Source organism: Anabrus simplex, chromosome 10 (assembly GCF_040414725.1).
Source record: "Anabrus simplex isolate iqAnaSimp1 chromosome 10, ASM4041472v1, whole genome shotgun sequence".
Taxonomy (NCBI): Eukaryota; Metazoa; Arthropoda; class Insecta; order Orthoptera; family Tettigoniidae; genus Anabrus; species Anabrus simplex.
In genome coordinates, this window is record NC_090274.1 from 131,117,990 (window position 1) to 131,141,415 (window position 23,426).

General features: G+C 42.9%; 1 protein-coding gene across 1 annotated transcript in view; it reads left to right on the plus strand.

Annotated features, from left to right (window-relative positions):
• Positions 1-4,226: 4,226 nt before the first annotated feature.
• Positions 4,227-23,426, plus strand: part of LOC136882336 (uncharacterized) — a 354,206-nt gene continuing 335,006 nt past the window's right edge. The window contains exon 1 of the mRNA XM_067154927.2: positions 4,227-4,283. The gene's annotated coding sequence lies outside the window, so the exon portion shown is untranslated. The remainder of the gene's footprint in view (positions 4,284-23,426) is intronic.

Below are 23,426 nucleotides of genomic sequence, written 5' to 3' on the forward strand. Positions count from 1 at the left end.
GACTCCGCCTCCTTGGGGTACCTCGTACCCAGTCTCCGATCCCGGAGAATGAGGCCAAGCCCGCCGAGGCGGGGGCCTCCTGGAAGGGGGTGGGTCATGACGCCGGGCCTCCTTCCTCTCTGCCCGCGCCATGGCCCGGTAGACAGGGCAACTGCGATGGGAGGCCGGGTGGCCCCCCGAGCAGTTGGCGCACACCGGCGCGTCTCTAAGTGTTGCGCAGGCCGTGTAGTGGTGATCACCACCACAGCGGTTGCACCTCACCTCGAGCCCACAGCTGACCTGACGGTGGCCCCACCTCAGACAGCGGAAACACTGCAAGAGCTGCTGAGGGGGACGTTTCACTCTCACCTGACTGCCGCTACCCGCTGAGGTCCTCTCCTGATTGGCTCCTCGGTTGACTGCTGTCCTGGGAGCAGTCCTGGGTTGCGCCTTGGCGGTCCTCTCCTGGTGAGCCAGCGTCGCCTTCTGCTTCCTGGTGCGGCGTCGTCTTCTTCTTCTTCCTCCCGGGGGTTGCTTCTCGGCGGGGGAAGAGGCCTCGTCCTGGTGGCCCTCTTCCCGGCCTGGTGACCCCGGGGTAGTTGGTGGCTCCGCTGCGTCGCCATCTTCTTCTTTCCCCTGGCTGGCGTCGGCGTCGGCGTGGGTTGGTCCCAAGGGTTGCTTCTCGGCTGGGGAAGAGGCCTCGCCCTGGTGGCCCTCCTCCCGGCCTGGTGACCCCGGGGTAGCTGCCGGCTCCTCTGCGTCGCCATCTTCTTCTTTCTCCTGGCTGGCGGCGGCGGTGGCGTCGGTCGGTGCTAACACTCGACTGCGTTCCCTGTCCTGGGGGGCGCACATCGAGGTCTGCAACTCGACAGACGTGCAGGCAGGCTGGACCTGGGCAGCAGTATCAGTACGCCAGGGGGCGTCCTTCTCCACCGCTGTGCTGCTCTCCACCAACACGGGCGCGTTCCTGGTTTGCGCCCGGGTAACAGGCCCTTCCTGGTAGGCCTGCGTCTGCGACCACTTCGCCCTGGTTGTCGCCTTGTTGGTCTGCGTGTACTTCGTGGAGTACAGCTTTCCAACTGGAGTCGCGTCGTCGCGGCGCTCGGGAGCGCCGCCGTCGTCCTCGGTCGTTGGCTCCGTCTGCGAGGCTGCCTCCTGGTAGCCCGAGACGTCCAGGTGCTCCCTGAGTCCTGGTAGGCGGGCAACCTGGAACTGCTGGGACGCGCGCTCCTCGTAGACCCTGAAGCTGGCTGCGTCGTTAGGGCGGATGATGATCGCCCAGGAAGCAACCATAATGCCGATGATCGGCAGGAGTGGCTCTCCGATGAACTCCGCAGTCGCATTCAGGTGGTCGAAGACGCTCAGCGTCCCCTCGTAGTCGCTTTCCCCCGGCCGGTTGAACACCACCAGTCCCGGGCGTTCACAGCTGGGGACATCCGCCGTGTCGAGCGCGTCCAGCAGCTTCTCGACGGCTCCCTGGTAGTCGTAGTCGACCAGTCTCACTGGTAGGGTCGGCTTCTCCATCCTGGTCCTCCTGTAAGATAACCTGAAACAGAAGAAAGAGCGAGCACTGAGAAGTGCTACAGCTCAGACAATGCTCCTTCGAAAATGTACTAATAAGTATAAGTGCCTGGCTGATACTTGAAAAGTACAGAGCGCCTGGCAAGGAGAGAGAGAGCGCAGCGAGAGGCACGTATGTCCTTTCACTACGGCAGTCAGCTCGTCCTTTCTGAAGACGAGAGATTCAGCAGCTGGATTTACCTCCCAAGTGCCGCTTGGCCTTGGTGGTTGCCATGACAACCGTGACGTCACCCGCGTACTCAACTCAGTGCGAAATGTACAAGTGAAGTTGCGGGAAGATCGGAATGTTTTGTCTTCCCTGCGTCATCCTGTGTGAAGTACGAGTACTTACGCATCGTGGTTCATTCGTAGTGTTGTGCTGTTTTATTTAAATAAGTTATGTATCATGTTTATGACATAGTGTGTGTTGTATTATAAACACCATTCTCACGTTGGAGAAACGAAGATCAGAATGAAGTTCTACGTTTTGATCGCCCTACTGAATCACTGCAGATTTGTGCTACAAAAGAAGTGAAACATTCCGGTAAATCTTACAATCTTAGTTTCAGACGATCGTGGTTTAAGGAATTTCCATGGTTGTGCTCCTCTCCAGCTCTACAGAAGTTGTTTTGTTGGGTCTGCTTGCCTTTTATCAATAAAAATAACGTTTGGAATAAAGAAGGATTTTCAGCCCTTTTGAACATAACACGTTCTTTACATAAGCACTCAGACTCTGGAGAACATAAAATACGGCAGATAGATTTAAGATACTGGAAACAAACCAAAATACGATCTCTGATGTCCTGAAGGAAAATGCCAGACTGTATATTGTAATTGTACAGTTCAGTGAAAATGTACATTTAAATAGGCTTTTCCTTCAGTTGGTAATTGATGCAGTGCTCTATTTAAGTAAGCAAGAACTAGCTTTTCGTGGTCACGACGAAACATTAAATTCAATAAATCGTGGTCACGTGCTGGACCCTCCGCCAGTCACAGGTACGAGGTACGGGTACAAAACAACCAAAAAAACACGTAGTTCCTAAATCTTGTCCTCCTCTGTGGTGTAGTGGTTAGTGTGATTAGCTGCCACCCCGGAGGCCCGGGTTCGATTCCCGACTCTGCCACGAAATTTGAAAAGTGGTACGAGGGCTGGAACGGAGTAGAGGTGGGCTCGATTCCCACCTCAGCCATCCTGGAAGTGGTTTTCCGTGGTTTCCCACTTCTCCTCCAGGCAAATGCCGGGATGGTACCTAACTTAAGGCCACGGCCGCTTCCTTCCCTCTTCCTTGTCTATCCCTTCTAATCTTCCCATCCCTCCACAAGGCCCCTGTTCAGCATAGCAGGTGAGGCTGCCTTGGCGAGGTACTGGTCATCCTCCCGAGTTGTATCCCCCGACCCAGAGTCTGAAGCTCCAGGACATTGTCCTTGAGGCGGTAGAGGTGGAATCCGTCGCTGAGTCCGAGGGAAAAACCAACCCTGGAGGGTAAACAGATTAAGAAAGAAAGAAGTTCCTAAATCTGTCGTTCGAAACCGAACGGTAATAGCTCTTCTCCATACTTTACGAGCCGCCACTGAGTTTACATCAAATAATACGTTAGAAAAGTGAAAAATATAGTGAGGGACCAGGACCGAGTGGTCGTTCGGATGAAGATGTGATTGTAGAGCGATCAACAAAGATCGACGTTCAAACACTTGGAACGATGTCCAAGTGCAGAAGCAACGTAAAGCTCGTCAACAAGAACAACGAAAACGACGGGATTATAAACACTATCTCGTCATGTCCGGCAGCTGTACAGTACATTGTAAGCAATCTCATTCTTTACTTCTTCATGTCATAAAAATTCCCTTTTCTACATTTTGTGAAGTCACACTTTCAATGTTCTGTTGCTTCTCCAAACGACTAGAACTGTGGACTTTTGTATACTTTGTCCTGAGGGCAATCTCCAGTTGGGAAAGTACAAACAAACAAACAAACAAACAAACAAACAAACAAACAAACAAACAAACAAACAAATAAATAAATAAAAAACACTTTGGAAAGGGAATCACAGTCCAAAGAGAGGGAATGAAAACCCTGAGATTTGCAGATTGTGACTCTGCAAAAGATCTGGAGAAATTGTTGAATGATGAGTCCTGGGGAAGAACAAGATGGAAGTAAAAAGTCCAAAAGAAAAGTATTGGAGTGCAGTGAGGTGAAGCACGATGTTGATGGAGGACTGGCACAGCCTTTCTTAAGAAAATACATTGTGTCACTTCTAACATCAATACAGAAATATGTTTTTGGAGTGTGTGGAAGTGGAACATGGACGATAACTAGCTCGGAGAGAAAGAGAATAGAAGCTTTTGAAATGTGAAGATAGATCGGAGCACGAGTGAAAAGAGGAGATGTATTTGCCTGAATTTGACCAGAAGAAGAGATAGAATGACAGGACACATACCCAGGACTTGTTGGGATGGTTTCTGAGGGAAGTGTAAGCAGTAAGAACGGTAGCGGTAGATGACTAACGTACATGTAGAAATGAAAAAGGTTAGCACAGCATGGGATCAAAGAAGTGTATGGACTGATTCAAACAAAAACAACGTGCTGTTAAAATTTGCCAAGTTCATTTTCTTCTCCGGGGCGGGGGAGGGTTGTGTAGTGGCGCCCCCTCTCGCCGCATGCCCCGCCCACCAACACTAGCTATATTGGTAGTGACGTGAGGGAGCTCGCTGTAGTTGTGTCACGAGGCGCTGCAACAGTACAGGTCAGTATTCAACATATTATTGACGGGCTGGCTCAGTCCGATGGTATACGTCAGCCTCGTGTTGATAGATTCACTAGCATGTAAGAGAACTCCACATCTCCAAAAACCTTGAAAGTAGTTAGTGGTCGTAAAATGCAATAGCATTATTATCTCTGTGTTTTCCATCTTCAGCAAGAGTTATTTTACCTTTGTTGCCCACTTCCTAACACACACACTGATTTACAGGGAGCAGATATCTGACAGTGCAGTTTTTCATGCTGATGTCAAATCTGCTCTATCTCATCAGGTTTTCAAGACGTCGAAGAAGATTTATTTTTCGTGGAACAGCATTCATCGAGAATTGTTTTCATCGTTTTTCGTTATTTTTTATACAAAAGCCGAACATTTTCTTCTTTTTTTAAATTGTCATTGAACCGGGCGAGTTGGCCGTGCGCGTAGAGGCGCGCGGCTGTGCGCTCGCATCCGGGAGATAGTGGGTTCGAGCCCCACTGTCGGCAGCCCTGAAAATGATTTTCCGTGGTTTCCCATTTTCACACCAGGCAAATGCTGGGGCTGTACCTTAATTAAGGCCATGGCCTTTCTTTCCAACTCCTAGGCCTTTCCTATCCCATCGTCTCCATAAGACCTATCTGTCTCTGTGCGACGTAAAGCAACTAGCAAAAAAGAAAAAAATTGTCATTGACAGTGGACTTTATGGCGTCCAGAAGTTGCACAATTCACCAAATTGGTTTTTGCAACGTGTGAGGCTGTGTAACAGATATGTGCCATTTGAAGTATTCATGCACTCCGTGTGGCAATCAGTTGTGTCAGTAGTTCGAACCCACACCCAATCGACTTTTACAAACTGAAACTGGCAATAAAGTAAACAAAATAGTAAAACCAAGAGATCTGTTAAATCTATTTTCTAAGAAGCCTTGAACATAGAGTTCGCTGTTGTTCTTGTTGCAATCTGAGTATCAGTGTCCTTGGCCTGCGCTACTGGTCTATATCTCCAGAACGGCGGCTGGTGCATGTTTCATTTATCTCTTGGATACAAAAAAATCCACCAAAGTCATCAGCGGCCTGTCCCTTGGCCTTGACAATATGAACCTGAGTGAGGTATGAGCGATTCCTTATGTAGCCAGTCCCTGCTCTGAGTGGTGTGAAAATACCGCTCGTAGCGTTGTTTGGTGCATGAATCTCAGTGGCCTTGGCAGACGGATATGTAATAGCGAGGAAAGCAACGGGAAACTACTTCTCTCCTCCTTTTCCCAGCTGTTGGCTGACATGCAGTGTAATGGCTTTCTGTTATCTTGATCGTTTCGCGGTTGATATCACCAAGGATATGTTTCAGAACGGCGCCATCTTCTCATTGTGCACTTCCTTCCTGTAACTAAGTGAACACCGTTCTACTCCTCAGTCAAGATTTAAACATCCTTGAAATGGCCGGAAAACGAAGCTAGGACTGAAGGACAGGCACGCAGTAAGCACTTCACATCTTGTTTTCTCTACCAGCACACAGCGTCCTCTTCCCCAACTAAAATGTGTGTCCGTTTGTAGCTGCAGTGCTCTTTTGTAAATGTTTGTTTCGAAATCCACTCGTTCACTTGATTTTTTCAGTAGTAGTGTATTTTTTATTATTAATACATACATCGCAATTGGGAAATAGTAATGTGATAATAAAGTATATTTAAAACATAATTACCCAAGAACAAAACTACAACAACAAAAGTACAAGAAGCAATTTCATGGAATGAAAATACTGCAACAAGTACCACTACGTAGTAAATCTAGCAGAAAATCACAAATTCAGTGTCCGTAATTTACTTTTCACACGAACACTAAATGACTTGATACCGGAAGGGCCCAACATTCCTCCATAAGTACGAGGGAGGTTCCTAACCCAACTCCCGCGAGCTCTAGTTCTTCTAATTAATGGTATTCGTCTTATTCCCGTTCACGAATCGCACCGCTCTTCTTTGAACTTCAAAGCTTTAATAATTTTACTCGTACGTGTATCGTTGTTAGGGAATTAAAGCGGCTGTGGTGGTGGTGATTATTGTTTTAAGAGGAAGTACAAACGGGCAACCATCCTCTATATAACACTAATCAGACGAAAAACATGGAATGAGTCCGACACTTCGAAAAATGAAGGTATCGGTCAAAGGAAGACAAGGGCCCCGAAGGCCGTGAAAATGAAAGACTCGCTAGCCCTCCATACGTAATACCGTCGCGGTCTGAAAAGAACAAGAGTTGACCAAGGGAGGTCAGATAGAATAGATGAAAGTGAGGAGCCTGGCAAAAGTAAGTGGAAGCTATGCCAGGACTCAGCTGAGGGCCCCGTGGTCGCCAGACCACGCTCCAAAGTTCAGAGCCCCTGAGGCCCATTTTAGTGGCCTCTTACCACAGGTAGGGGATACCGTGGGTGTTATTCTACCGCCCCCACCCACAGGGGGAGGAATGAAAGCCTCGCAATTCGACTCACGAGAAAGAAAACACGTTGTCTTGTGAAGGCGTGTCGCTTTGCCTGAGAAGAGTCCACTTTACTTTACTTTGCCCAGCGACAATACAGTATATTATTATTGTTGGTGTAGCGGTTTAGCTGCTTGCCTGTTGTCCCGGAGACAGTGCTTTGATTCCTGGTGTTGTTGGGGTGGGATTTTCAGTTGAAAACCCCGTGGTATCAGGAATGGCATGCGACGTTATATCCTCGGTCACACCTCAGAGCGTGCAGCGACCCTGAGCAAGCGGGACAAGCTCCATCCAGCAACAGTCATTTGTTATAATAATAACAATAATCATTACGACCCCTGAGGATCACGAGTGACTTGTTCGGTACGTCTTCTTTCTTCATTCTCTCACTCCTCCTCTTTCTCTCGGCTTCCATGATCTGAATCTGGATCCTGGTGTCTGTCCATCTGTGACCTTCCACAAGCTTTTTGTATTTGGACCTATCCTGTACTGTCATCACTGGATATTTCTCCTTTATGCCAATAGTCTCCCAATTTTCTCTGACTTCCTTCATCCACTTATTTCCAGTTAACCGCTTGCATTCCATATCTTCTTCGTCAGCCTACTGTCATCCATCCTCATGAGATGTCTAACAAATCCTAACCTTCTCTTTCTTATCGCACTCGAGATTGGTTCTATACTCGCATATAGTTCCTGCCTTGAACTGTGTACCCAGATTTCACCTTGCACGGCTGGGTGGCTCAGACGGTTGACGCGCTGGCCTTCTGACCCCAACTTGGCTCGTTCGATCCTGGCTCAGTCCGCTGGTATTTGAAGGTTTTCAAATACGTCAGCCTCGTGGCGGTAGATTTACTGACACATAAAACAACTCCTGCGGGACTAAATTCCGACACCTCGGCATCTTGTAAAACTGTAAAAGTAGTTAGTGCAACGTAAAGCAAATAACATTATTATTTAAATAATAATAATAATAATAATAATAATAATAATAATAATAATAATAATAATATAGTCGAAATCGACTCTAACGATCCCGAAGGGATGACCTATCAAAGGTCGATACTCGCACAAAGCAGCTTTTTCCTCTTCCTAAAACTGTCATGGGATAACAGCTGCCTTAGGCAAGGTATTTAAAGCAAGGAGTCTGAAGCTGACTGTTTATCGCACGGTAGTGAGACCTGTATGGTGCGGAAACTTGGACTATGACACAAAGTGACGAGGAGTTGCTACGGAGATGGGAAAGGAAGATACTTAGGGAAGTCTATGGACCAATAAGAATGGTGGACTCTAGCGAATCAGAAATAATAAGGAAATCAGAGAGCTGTATAATAAACCAGATATAGTAGCGGAAATAAAGAGTAGTAGGCTGCGATGGTTGGGACATGTAGAAAGAATGACAAAGTCTTTGATGGGAAACCAGAAGGACGTCGTATGAGTGGAAGACTGAGGATCATATGGTTGGACAGCGTGGAGGAGGATTTGAGACGGATGGGAATTAGAAAATGGGGAACCAGAGCAGTCAACAGAGAAGAGTGGGTGGAGATTGTCCAGGAGGCCAAGGCCCTACAGGGGCTGTAGCGCCAAGGAGTAAGTAAGTAAGTAAGTAAAACGGTCATGTTTAGGCTCCACATTTACATGGTTAATTGAAAGAATTAAAGTAAAAGGTCAAAAACATAACTGAGTACCGTACAGTATTTGTAGAGGAGCACTACGAGGAATTTCATTGGTTTCCCTTGAAGATCATCCAATCTTCGTGCCGAGATGATGTGGCCCGCTTGAAAGTGTTAACAATACTCTTCGAAAAGAGATTGTGTTTCCTTTCTGTCCTTCCACATTGTAGAAATAACTCAGGGGGCATGGTGACATTTGAATACATTTGATATACTAAAGACAATGGCTTGGGATATAGTACCATATCTGAAGTACTTATTTGATTATTGTTTGGCCGAAGGAGCTATACCAGATGAATGGAGAGTTGCTATAGTAGCCCCTGTGTATAAAGGAAAGGGTGATAGACATAAAGCTGAAAATTACAGGCCAGTCAGTTTGACATGCATTGTATGTAAGCTTTGGGAAAACATTCTTTCTGATTATATAAGACATGTTTGCAAAATTAATAATTGGTTTGATAGAAGGCAGTTTGGGTTTAGGAAAGGTTATTCCACTGAAGCCCAACTTGTAGGATTCCAGCAAGATATAGCAGATATCCTGGATTCAGGAGGTCAGTTGGACTGTATTGCGATTGACTTATCTCAGGCATTTGATAGGGTAGATCATGGGAGACTACTGGCAAAAATGAGTGCAATTGGACTAGACAAAAGAGTGACTGAATGGGTGGCTCTGTTTCTAGAAAATAGAACTCAGAGAATTAGAGTAGGTGAAGCTTTATCTGTCCCTGTAAAAATTAAGAGGGGAATTCCTCAAGACAGTATTATTGGACCTTTATGTTTTCATATATATCAATGATATGTGTAAAGAAGTGGAATCAGAGATACGGCTTTTCGCAGATGATGTTATTCTGTACAGAGTAATAAATAAGTTACAAGATTGTGAGCAACTGCAAAATGACCTCGATAATGTTGTGAGATGGACAGTAGGCAAAGGTATGATGATAAATGGGAATAAAAGTCAGGTTGTGAGTTTCACAACTAGGAAAAGGCCTCTCAGTTTTAATTACTGCGTTGATGGGGGTGAAAGTTCCCTTTGGGGATCATTGTAAATACCTAGGTGTAAATATAGGGAAAGATCTTCATTGGAGTAATCACATAAATATGATTGTAAATAAAGGGTACAGATTTCTGCACATTGTTATGAGAGTATTTAGGGGTTGTAGTAAGGATGTAAAGGAGAGGGCATATTTGTCTCTGGTGAGACCTCAACTTGAGTATGGTTCCAGTGTATGGGACCCTTACCAGGATTACTTGATTCAGGAACTGGAAAAATCCAAAGAAAAGCAGCTCGATTTGTTCTGGGCGATTTCTGACAAAAGAGTAGCGTTACAAAAATGTTGCAAAGTTTGGGCTGGGAAGACTTGGAAGAAAGGAGACGAGCTGCTCGACTAAGTGGTATGTTCCGAGCTGTCAGTGGAGAGATGGCGTGGGAGGACATCAGTAGACGAATAAGTTTGGATGGTGTTTTTAAAAGTAGGAAAGATCACAATATGAAGATAAAGTTGGAATTCAAGAGGACAAATTGCGTCAAATATTCGTTTATAGGAAGGGGAGTTAGGGGTTGGTATAACTTACCAAGTGAGATGTTCAATAAATTTCCAGTTTCTTTGCAATCATTTAAGAAAAGGCTAGGAAAACAACAGATAGGGAATCTGCCATCTGTGCGACTGCCCTAAATGCAGATCAGTATTGATTTGATTGATTGATTGATTGATTGATTGATTGATTGATTGATTGATTGATTGATTGATCGATCTCTATTTTCTAATCGCCATATTATGTGTGACATTTCCTTTGCGTCATCTTCACAGCGATGCCTGCCTTCACTATTCAACAGAGCGATTTGCAATCTACAATAACAAGCTTACATTGTTGTCAGAAATCCCCGAACACACAACAAACAAAAATCAACATTCGACGTTATAGCCGATACATTTCTCCGAAAATGTGATCAAACTAGGTAGTTTATACGATATGTCGTTACAAGCGACTCCGTACTAAGCGATTTTTAAAATGCAGTGTTTATATAGGATTTAGACAGGCCCGTTATATCCAGTACGTCGTTAAAAGCGATGTCGCTGTAAACGGTTTCGACTGTAATTCGATTGCCGAAGTCGAGAATGACTTTCATTTTCTCCTCATTCATGAGCCTTACTCTTTATCCGCCCTGTGGGTGGAGCATGTCGTAAGAGGTGAGCAACTCGCCCTGTGCCTGAGAGCTGATCTAGGTTCGTCAGTATAAACTGCCTGAAAGAGCCGAGACTAAACAGAAAGGAGATCTTCTTTAATGCCCTTCACACAGCCGCTCTTCCTAATTTCCTGCTATTTTGACACTGTCCACCAACCGCCAGCATGTCCGTCTTCTTCGTCTCCTTCCATTCACCGAACCTTCTAGAGCGTGCATCAAGAACCACTGTCTTCGTAGCCAGTGCTCAAGCCTCCCTTGTTTGGAACTAGAACTTGGAAGTTAAAGACCTATAAATTACCTTAAAATGATCTATAAAATGCCTTTGCTGGCAGGATGTAGTGTTTACAGTGCTCTATGTCCTCTGGTATGGGCTACATCAAATTTGTTACCTTCATTGACATGTCTCAGTCTCATCCTTGGCTTTGACAATATGAAAGTGACTGAGGTATGAGCGATGCTAGTAATGCCATTCCTTATTCAGCCAGTCCCTGTCATGAATGGTGTGAAAATATGGCTCATAGGGTCGGTTGGTGCATGCATTTCAGTGGGCTTGGCAGACTGATATGTAATAGCAACTTCTGACTCAGTGAGGAAAGCAACGGGAAACCACCTTACTCCTCATTTCCCTAGTATGCCTCTTCAGTGACACCTAGGCTTCTATGACAGCTGTTGGTGGAGCTGTAGAGGATCAAACCAGCCTTCGGGCTGAATACCCAACATACAACATACATGATCTATAAAAAGACCTAAAACTGGTGAAAAGGCCAGCCCACTTCGATGTTAATGTCCGTGAGCACCTGAACAACACGTACCCTCATCGATGGATTGGTAGGGAAAGTCCTGCGGCATGACCACCGCGATCGCCGGATCTCACACCTCTTGACTTTTTACTCCGGGGTTACGTCAAGTCTTGGGCGCATAAAACTCCCATAGAAACGAATGTAGACCTGCTTACTAGGGTCCAAGCTGCCTCTCTCCTGGTAGAACAGACACCGGGGATCTTTGAGAGAGTCCTGCGCCGTTGAGAATGGCGGTCGTCACTTTGAACAACATTAACCCTGGAGTGGTCGCACCGGGTCTCTCAGATCCATTTTTCTCAGTGTTTTACTATCAGATTTTATACTTTATTTCCAATTACAATGTTATAGGTCAATATTTCGTTTATTTTCATGCAGATTACATGATTCCAATATTTAACTATCCCGTTTCTTAACCAAAAATATATATATATATATATATATATATATATATATTTATAATTACACTAAAGAACTGATTGCTTTCGGTTAAATTGTGGAAGGTAAAACATTGTAACGGTAAAATGTAATTTACATAATTTTTTCACTTTTTCCTGCATCTACATGCACAAAGCAACACTTTCATCTATTTCCTACACCGTCTTAATAAAACATATTTTTGAGAATTTCACACTTGAACTATTGGTACAAAAATATGGAATTTTTAGAAACACATCCAAGTACATGGAAACATCACTTTAATCAATTTCTATGCACATTCTGCAGACAAGTTGTCCATGTTCTCCGCAAATGAAATTTTGGCACTTGGGACAGATGAAGGATGTCTTCCTGTCTTTGTTTGTTGGGCAGAAATGACCAAGAGCTTCATCATCTTCAGATTCATGCAATATGGAACAAATTCAGGCAGAATTAGCTTCATCAATTGTTACACAGAAGAAAAAGTGTACTAAACTAACAGTGCTAAGGTTGACAAAAAAAGAGCAACGTTAACAGTCGCACCGGGTCTGCGAGTCCCTGAATAGCCTGTATGCGCAACTGAGAGCGGGCTACTGTGTTCGGGTGAAGGTCGGGAGCCAATAAGCTACCAGGGATGGGGAAGCGCTCAGTGCATTCCAACAACAGGAACACCAAAATGTATGTCAGCCTGGGTCTCGTAGATCCATCGCGACCACTCCAGGGTTAATATAATCTACGTTGTTGTTATGCGGTATTACATGTGCATAACACAGTAAATATGCATTTTTGCCCTTTGATTCATTATCTCAATGTAATCGATTGTATATCCACTATCACCTGTTTCAGTTTGACTGAAAAGGTTTGAGACACTGACTTATTGATAACTAGAGCAGTTTACTATAACAATTATATTATAAATACCTTCTTATTGAAAATGACAATTTTATAGCAATCCCAAAAAAGAACCTATTAACTGGCAAAATGATAGAAAGAATGCGATCCAAATTCATATTAATGCTTTACTTCTCGCAGCCCAGCTCTCGCTACATTTAGCCGCGCGCGGAGCGACTCTCGTTTGTTTGTCGTTTCTTTACACAACCACAAAACTGGTGGTCAGTTCTGCCAACGTCTGTACTTAGGAACTAATGTGGACTTAGGAACGAGAACGTGTTGATGATTATTGTTACATCCAGGTACAAGACCATTGGCCTGGACGGTTAGAAGCCGCGAAGCGGCCTTAGGCCAGGTACAAGACCATTGGCCTGGACGGTTAGAAGCCGCGAAGCGGCCTCAGGCATCTACTTTCGATACCTGGTGGTGGTGATTATTCTTACACGATTGGTCTGGACTTGTTCTTGCCGTGCGGACGGTTAGGATACGATCTGGGCGGTTACGATAGGATCTGGGCAAGATTCCTGCCGTGCGGACGGCTACGATAGGATCTGCACAAGACCATTGGCCTGGACGGTTAGAAGCCGCGAAGCGGCCTTAGGCATCTAGTTTCGATACCTGGTGGTGGTGATTATTCTTACACGATTGGTCTGGACTTGTTCATGCCGTGCGGACGGTTAGGATAAGACGGTTAGAAGCCGCGAAGCGGCTCTAGGTATCTAGTTTCGTGTGGAACATAGTTTCCTTTACATAGTGTTTGTGCTTTAATTCAGCCGGGGTTGGTAACGCAATGTATTTATCAGCATTGATGGCAATGACGTCACATTTTGTTCACGTTGACCAATAAGAATGCGAGTAGCTACTTTAGACATGGCCGATGGCGGGTGCTGCTCTTCATTAGGTTATAAAAGTAAATGTGCTTCTTGGGCCGGGATGGTGGGTTTACAGACACCGCAATGAACACATCGCTCCTCTAAAAGGAATTACAAGTAACATTTGCATTATTTTAACTCCCTTATAATGTTATAAACGCTGGGCTGCGAGAAGTAAAGCTTTACCCAAATTCATTGATAATTTTAGTTCTAATTACATATTTAATGTTTTAAAACGCAATATTCTGCTGCCACGCATCGCACAGTGCGAAATAAACACTGTACTTCCAGACAGTTTAAAAAAGGAATTCTGTGTTTAATACTTGCAGAATTTAGAATGAAACGTGTGTTTCTCCACCTAGAAGGAATGCAGACTGGAGAAAGAAATTGAAATTAGTATAACGGGAATCATATTTGGCTTAACCACACGAGGGTTACAGAAACAGTCATCTTACCCGTAAAGTATCGTGGGTTCGCTGCAAAACATCGAGAAACTCCTCTCTACAACAGCAAGTGAGATGTTAAACACTCGCTCTACTTTCAATATTTCACTTATCTTGCACATAATTTGAACCCCCTGGTGTTTCTCAAGCGGTAGTTTCATGCTTTGATTTCATTTGAATTTCACTTCTTTTTCTCTCTTAGAAAAGATGTTTAAGAGGTGATGGATGAACTAATGATGATTGGAATTCAGAATGGACTGTTAGTAGAAACACGGTGAAGTTGTAAGAAAACTAAGCCGTTAAAACCTAAAAAGGACTAACACATTACTTGCCCTTTTCTCGATAACGACATCTCATCTACCTTCCTTAACGTCGAGTCCAAGCGTCTTCTTTCTGTTGAGGGCTCCTTTGGCGATGGAATTGCGAAATGCTCCTCATATCATCTCCTAGATCTTATCTTGACGTTTGCCAGGCGAGGGGGTCCACAGACACCAAGGACACAACAAGAACAATAGTTCGTTCAGTTTACAATATGAAGTCTAACTTTCGAGGTTTGTTAGGAAATAGAATCAACACATCTTTTGGTTCTACACTTAGGCCTATGTTTACTTCGTTCATTGTTTATTGCAAGTTTCTGTTCATTTTCTTTCTGAAAAAAATCCGTGGGAGTTTCTATAGCCCAGTAAGCGCCGCCCCCCGGTAGCTATGTCCCTGTGTTGCTCACAGATCTTCTAGCATTCCATTTACAACTCTGCTAACACCATGTCATCCGTAAATAGAATACTATCAATCAATCAATCAATCAATCAATCAATCAATCAATCAATCAATCAATCAATCAATCAATCAATCAATCAATCAATCAATCAATCAATCAATCAATCAATCAATCAATCAATCAATCAATCAATCAATCACTACTGATCTGTAGTCGCCGAGGTGGCAGGAAATTGGAAATTAATTGAACATCTCCCTTAGTAAGTTATTCCAATCCCTAACTCTCCTTGCTATAAACGAATATTTGCCCCAATTAGTCCTCTTGAATTCCAACTTTATCTTCATATTGTGATCTTTCCTACTTTTAAAGACACAACTCAAACCTATTCGTCTACTGATGTCATTCCACGCCATCTCTCCAGTGACAGCTCGGAATATACCACTTAGTCGAGCAGCTCGTCTCGTTTATTCCAAGTCTTCCCAGCCAAAACTTTGCAACAGTTTTCTAACGCTACTCTTTTGTCGTAAATCACCCAGAACAAATCGAGCTGCTTTCCTTTGGATTTTTTTGCAATTCTGGAATCAAGTAATCTTATTTTCCTGCCACCAATGCGCACTCCTATTCTTCCATCCAGGCACTTCCCAGGTAGGAAGTGTAGGCGGTAAGAACAGTAGAGGTCGACCTAGGTTTGAATATCACAAGCAGATCACAGCAGATTAGAATGTAGTAGTTATGGAGAAATAAACATGTTAGCACAGGATAGAGCTGCATCAAGCCAGTCTATCCACTGATGACCCCAGCAGCATTATCGTTATTTACCTATTTCTTTTAGCCGATGTCTCACACTTCTACGTGTTTCAGCTGCTGCGGCGTTAGCATCGCTCGTAAAGGCAGGTATTCGGTCTCGGGAGATTAGTAGCGGACAATGAGAGTTATTAATGATCCAGCGAGATAATGCGCTGCTCTTACTCAGTTCTTGCTCGTCTTACTCCGGTTGGAGCTTGATCAACACGTACAGTAATGTTGACAACACTTCTCATCAGACGAAGTAGAGGTCCCCCACACTAGCACTTGTGCTGAAGCTCGATCTAAATGAACAAATGTCGAAAATCACTTCCGGTCTAAATGCGGTTGCGGAAAGAGTCGCTTGTTTTTTAGTCGTTCCTTTCTGATTCACATCCTAGCCAAATGAACTCATTTACATAATTATTTTGTAATGTGTTCCTTGGTTCAATACCCACAGGCGTCTTCTTTTTTATTCTTGAAAAATATTCGCACCGAATGTAGTTATAAGAGCTTAAGTGACTCACACTAGCGCTCCTAGTGGTGCTAATCTAATCGATCGGATAACGCTGATTAAGGAAACGATTGTAATAGGGAATATCTCCTTATATTTTATTTACCTAAAATATCTCTAGGAGTTGCTTGACGGAAGGGACTTTTCCCTCGGGATCCCACCCCTACCGTGTCCTGGATTGTGACACTTTGGGTTGGGGATACAGCTGAAGATGAGGACCAGTACCTCACCCAGGCGGCCTCACCTGCTATGTGGAAGAGAGGCGTTGTGGGAGGATGGGAAGATTGTAAGAGATAGACAAGGAAGAGAGAAGGAAGCGGCCGTGGCCTTAAGTTAGGTACCATCCCGGCATTTGTCTGTAGAAGAAGCGGGAGTCCACGGAAAACCACTTCGAGGATGGCAAAGTTGGGAATCGAACCCAGCCTCCGGGGGTGGCAGCCTATCACATTAATCACTACACCACAGAGGCTTTGAGCTTGCATCCGGGAGATAGTGGGTTCGAACCCCACTATCGGCAGCCCTGAAGATGGTTTTCCATGGTTTCCCATTTTCACACCAGCCAAATGCTGGGGCTGTACCTTAATTAAGGCCACGGCCGTTTCCTTTCCACTCCTAGGCCTTTCCTGACCCATCATCCCCATAAGACCTATCTGTGTCGGTGCGACGTAAAGCAAATAACAAAAGTAAATAAATAAATAAATAAATAAATAAAATAGAAAATTTGTAATTTTCGTAAAATGGAAGTCTGTAAATAAATGTTCAGTTAGTGTATCATATTTTTGTAGTATAGTCTGCATGTTCGGCCTATACTAATTTTATTTCTACCGAGCTCGATAGCTGCAGTCGCTTCAGTGCGGCCAGTATCCAGTATTCGGGAGATAGTACGTTCGAAACCCACTGTCGGCAGCCCTGAAGATGGTTTTCCATGGTTTCTCATTTTCATACCAGGCAAATGCTGGGGCTGAACCTTAGTTAAGGCCACGGCCACTTTCTTCCCAGTCCTAGCCCTTTCCTATCCCATCGTCGCCATAAGACCTATCGGTGTCGGTGCGACGTAAAACCAATAGCAAAAATAAATTATGTTAGTGAAATCATTTCAATTTTATTTTGATTTTTATTGTTATCTGAATCAGGTCTTCATGAGTGTTTCGAGTGTACATTAATAACATGTTTTTATTTTAAAATCATTTACTGTCTATTCAGTGCCTATTTAAATCGAAATATGTTTGTGAATTTCAATTCTGTATGTTAGCAAGTCAGCCTGGACTAAGTTAACATTGTTAAATGCGCCTGCTGTGATTTAAAACAATTTGTTTTTTGTCTTTAATGACAGAGTCTCTAAGGTACGGTAATAACCATAATACAATTCAATGTCGTTTAAAATTTAAAGTTTATTTGTTTGTAAATGAGTTATTCCACAAGCTAAAAGTATTAAAATCATGTTTGTGTGTGACCAAGCTTCGCGTTTCTTTGGATTGCGATCGCCTCCTTAGCGTGACGTCACAGTAGAGACAATACGCGACACTCTGCGAGTTATCGAGGGACAGCTATTAGAGCTCTCTCTAGCGGATTGACATTAGAACTGCTGATTCTGTCGTAAGATCACGTGTATTTATGTGTGAAGTTTTTGGTGTTATTTATGCGTTTTCAATGAGTTGACATAATTAAATAGTAGCGTGTGTCATTCCTTGATATCTCCTCTCAACATGAGGGGAAAGGTATGTGCTGTGTTTGGCTGCAGTAACTATGAAGTAGAGAAGAATGCGCGGTCTTTCTTCCGTCCCTCCTGACAAGAAAATGTAAGTAATATTGTGTTTGCATATATATTCTTCTAGTGACAAAGATATTTTTATAGTACTTCATAATCTTCTGACCTGCTCGACCTATGTTTTAACTGGCTGAAAATATAATACGCATGTGTTATTGTATAGTGCAGCAGTTAACCTTCAATACCGAAGTGTTGTTGCAGGTGTGATCTGTGGGTTTGATTTAATTCAGGAAAATGCATATGCATATGAGTGTGGCTGGTTGTGTTCCAAGTTACCCTATTTGGAATGCCGTAATGCGTTGTCAAGCACTTAAGAAAATATGGGTGATTTAAGATATGTACATATTTTGTTGAAACAATATGATGATGCAAATTTGCTTTACCCTAATGTAATGGCATTATGCCAAGTATTGCTTATAGGGAAAGGTTGAATGTTTTTGAGGCTAAATTTATAGATGTTCTTTCTGTTAGTAAGCTTCAAGTTAAAAGAAAAATTGCCCAGCTCTTAAATGTAAATTCATTGAATCGTGTGGGTAAGGAATGTGCCGATATTTTTGTTGACAATTGTTTTAATATGATGATACGATGCTTTAAAATGAGGAAAGAAAAAAGACAAATCTAGCCGTTAACGTTCAGGCAGGAATTCTAAAGCTAAAAAAGTAATGCATAAATGAAAGATCAAGTTCTTTCACAGCGGTCCATTTTACATCTTGATTATATGTCTAATTCCAGTCTTTAAATAATAACCTGTTAAATAATTCTTGATTCATTTATCCAGAATTGCTTTAGCAACTTTGAAGTTAATATCTTAGTAACACTTTCTTTCTAGACGTAATTTATTTATCAATTTCCGTATATGCATTTCCATTGATATTTGAATTTAGCGCTAATTTTCAGGTCACGCCACTAGGAGCGCCACTTGCGAATTGTCTCTCATTTTAACAAGGCTAAATCCGGAAGTGTCGCGTATTGTCTCTACTGTATTTGTTATTATCTAGGAGGTGTTGATTCATTGTTATAACTGTTCTTTTCATCTATTTTATATATTGTTTCTTTGTATTTGTAGACGGCAACAGCCTGTCTCATCTCATGACGGAGATACTTTTGTTTTCTTTTTTAAACATTATTATTCCTTGTTTTAATTTCGCCCCATTTACAAAAAGGGAAATGGAGGCAATCATTTACCGAATTGCGTTCCTCTGCTATAATAGGTCTTTCAACCGATTTAAATGTGGTTTGAATTGGTGGATCGCTCTGATGACTTAAGGTCTACAACGTTTTCCTTTGTGTGCTTCTGTACGTTAGTATAGCAACTTTGGTCTGTTTTACTTGATTATCATTATGATGTTATGGCAGTCGGTCGAATTTATACTTAGGATGACTTTGCCCTTACATTAAAACGTGCCATTGCGTCGTTTCTCTTTGTTTACTTTTGCATTTTTTCTCTCTTGTTTAATTCTACTTTCATGAGTAATCGATGCACGATCTATCTCCTTGTGAATGCATGCTTGTTATGTTTTGATATGTGCCCTTGTTGTGATGGATTCTTGGTCGCATCATCGGGGATTTTAATTTCGAGCTTGGTTTTTGCCCGATTGAATGAAGGTCTATAGATTTGCTTCGGAAATTAATATTCATGGAATTTGGACGACGAGACTCGTTGTCAGAGGCTTACATACTTGTATGTCCCATTTGTATAGCTGCGTGATGATTTATTGAATACTAAGATAATAATTATCAGCGAATGATTTGTACATGACAATCAAAATATACAATCATAATACAAAATATACAGATGTAGAGGTTGGTGATAGCATCAGGACTTCACTTTTATATTTTAATATCCACATTTTTAATCCACTTCTGGTATTACTTGAAAAAATTCCTCCACAGAACCAGGAAATGCACGTAGGGGCACTCTTAAATTATGTACTTGATAGACTGCGCTTGAGTAGCACAGTCACAGCAGGGAGAATCTACCCATCTCCATAGATGTAAGGCTGCGCCAGTCCTCCCGACAGGGTTCAGGGTTGACCAAACTGAAGCCAACCTGTTTCATGCTGGGGTCGGAGATATCACATAAGCCACTGGGAGACGACATCCTCCACTCTTCTCTCCAGGCATTCCTGGGATTGAACTGAGGACATGACAGGTCCAAAGCTGTCTTCCACGCTGGTTGCTTGATTTCAGCCTAGTTGTAGTGTGCTGCTTTATATCTTGATATCATGGGCGCCCCCCCTTGCCCCCCTGGAATTCTAAAAAGCTTGATGTTCAATTGTTCAGTATCATACCAGATTATTTCATAAACTTAATTTACTGAGAGTCATCTAGCATCTGTTATAACCGGAAATTTTTGTAAACAATCTAATGTTTCTCACGTTATATTGGTTTTTATATTCAAGAAAATTGTTAATGTATTCTCCCACCCCCTGGAAAAGATCCTGCGGGCGCCCATGCTTGATGTATAGGAAGGGCCTCGTTCTTCACTATTCTGCACCATAAGCTAGTAAGTGCTTGTTGTCGCCTTATATGAGAGGGAGAGATATTGCAAAGGACAGGTAACCATTGCACTGGAGTTGAGTACAGCGTGGCGAATACAATACGCATAGCATGCCGAAGTTGGATATCAATTAGATTGCAGTGTGAGCTATTTAACCATATTCCAGCATAACACTCAGCTGTAGAATACACCATGGCTAAGGCGGTAGTTCGCAAAGTATTGGCGTCAACTCCCTATGAAGTTCCAGCTAACTTGCTGAGCAGATTATTCCGGGTCTTAAGTGTGGTCGCTGTTTTTTCTATGTGACTTCGATATTTCAGTGATCTGTCTAATGTTACACCTAGGTATTTTGTTGTACTATTGTATTTCAACATTTGATTCGTAAACCATACCCTAGGTTGATAAGTAGCCTCTACGTTGTTGAGATGGAATGCGGTTACTTCCGTCTTCGAAGGACTTGGCTGAAGTCTCCACTTCCTAAAGTATTCATCCATCACCCGTAGATCTTCAGACAGTATATCCTCAATCTCCTTGAAAGTAGATCTCTGTACTGTTAGGTTTATATCATCGGCATAAATGAATTTCCGAGCTGTAGTTTCTGGAATATCATGGATGTACAAATTGAACAGTATAGGGGCTAAGACTCAACCCTGCGGTAAGCTGTTATTCAATTTATGAAATCTATTCCTAGAATTTTCAGAGAATACCTGGAATAATCGATTACTCAATACATTATCAATGAGAATAATCACCTTAAGACAAGGTATAATCTTGATGAGCTTCAGGAGGAGACCCTCTCTCCAGACAGTATCAGAGGCCGCTGACAGATCAAGGAAGACAAACATTTAAAAAATATTTTCTCAAAACCAATCTCCAGATTGATGTTATGGCAAGGACTTGGTCACTACAGTTTCGCTTGGGGCGGAACCCAGCTTTCTCTGTTGGAATCAGATGTTCAATTGCAGGAGCTATCCTGTTAAGAATTAGCCTTTCCATTAGTTTATATGTAACGCACAGTAGCGAAATTGGCCTTACCTCTGGGGTATAGAAGGGTCCTTTCCTGGCTTCAGTATCGAGATGATTTTGGTTCTCTTAAATACTGGGGGTACACGTCCAGAGTGCAGTATACTGCTAAAGAAGGACGCCAGCCAGCGTACAGCTGCGGGGCCACAGTTCTTCAGTAGCTCTGGATATACACCGTCAAATCCAGCTGCTTTACCATTCTGGAGGGATATCAGGCCATGCTGTACTTCGTCTGGAGAAAATGGTCGAGAGTAGATGGTGTGAGATTCAGCTCCTTGTCTTAACCGCTTGAGCTCAGATCGAATTTTTCTGCTGTATTTCTTATCTTTCATGGGCCTGGCTGAGGAGACAATGTAGTTGGCAATGTTCTCTAAATTTATAGATCGTTTTCTTGCTGGCTTGTTTGATGAGTCCAATTTTCGGATAAGAGACCAAGCTTTCCGGCTTGAGTGAGTAAAGCAGAGCCTTTCAACAGTTTTGTTCCACTTTTCTTCCTGCCACTGTCCAAGGATGCCAGTAGTTCAGTAGCTTTCTCATGACTGTTGTCTTGTTCGTACTCTTTGTATATACGGCTAGTTTCTTCACTCCACACGGGTATGTAATCTTTACGGAATCCTCTCGGAATACTTCGCTTAGCAGCAGCTCTGATTAGTCCCACGAAACGAACGTAGTTTTCAGGAGATGTTTTTACCCATATTATGTTAGCATCAGTGTACAAGGAGTACAGTTTCCAGACAGCTTTCTGAAAAATAAAAAAAAATCAAAAAAATCAAAATCAAACTCTCTTTATTTGCAAATGAGGTGTCTACCTCGGTGGCAAATGGTACAATTAAATACATTATTGTCAAGCACTAAATTTTGAATTAACAAGAGACGAAGAACATTTTCCTAGAATACAATATTATACTATTTAGACTAACAATTTTTTCTATTAAACACACAGCTCATCCTTAATAAATTTATATTGTTTACAAAATTCTACTTATAATATCTCCTGTACTTACAAACATAGTCAACTCATATACAGTATGTTTAATTACTTCAAATAATACTATACAACTGGTATAAGATAAAAATTTACATTGCATTTATTTACTTTTTTTGTTACCCATTTTGGAACCTAAGTAGCATACGACCTGCTGCGTCTTAACCAGAGCCCCATTTGCCACCGTCTAAGGGGCTGCCTGGCCGAGGCGGTAAAGGCGTGCTCGGTTCGCCCAAAGGACGTGGGTTCGAATCCCCGTCAGGAAGTCGTAAAATTTAAGAAACGAGATTTCCACTTCCGGAGGTGCATATGTCCCTGAGGTTCATTCAGCTTACACCAAAAATGAGTACCAGGTTAATTCCTGGGGGCAAAGGCGGCCGGGCGTAGAGCTAACCACTCTACCCCCATCACGTGCCGAGGTTAACAATGGTGGAAGCCTTTACCTTCCACTCCTCCAAGGGCCTTCATGGCCTGTACGGAGGTGACTTTGCTTTTTTTTTTTGCATTTGCCACCACTTTTCAGAGTTCTACAATTAGTCCCCTACTTCAGCTGTCCAAACTCCATAGACCAGGGGATGGAATTAATTTATTCACATACATTTTTATTTACAATAACCTGCACTGGTCGGATGCCCTCTAACATTTCATTTATTTTCTCTGTTGCTGTTTATTCTCTTCTTGAATATCTGTACAGATTTTGGAAAAGGATCAAACACTACCCCTGGTAAACTGTTCCACTCCTTCACACCCTTCCCAATGGATGAAAATTTACCCCAATCGCTTCTGCTAAAATTCCTTCTAATTTTATACTTGTGGTCAATTCTGCCGATATAATTATTTTCTAACTGAAGCCTCTCATGGATTTCTCCCCATGCTTCTTCTTCTGTATAGGCTCTATATAATCCTATAAGTGTAGTTTTCTCCCTTCTCTTACTTAAAGTTTCCCACCCAAGTTCCTCTAACATTTAGTTCCTCTAACATTTCTGATACACCACTTTTTCTCCTAAAATCCCCTGTTACAAATCTTGATGCTTTCCTCTGCACACTATCTATTTCTTTTATTGGTATTCATGGTGAGGATCCCAAACACTGTTTGCATATTCCAATAATGGACGAACCATAC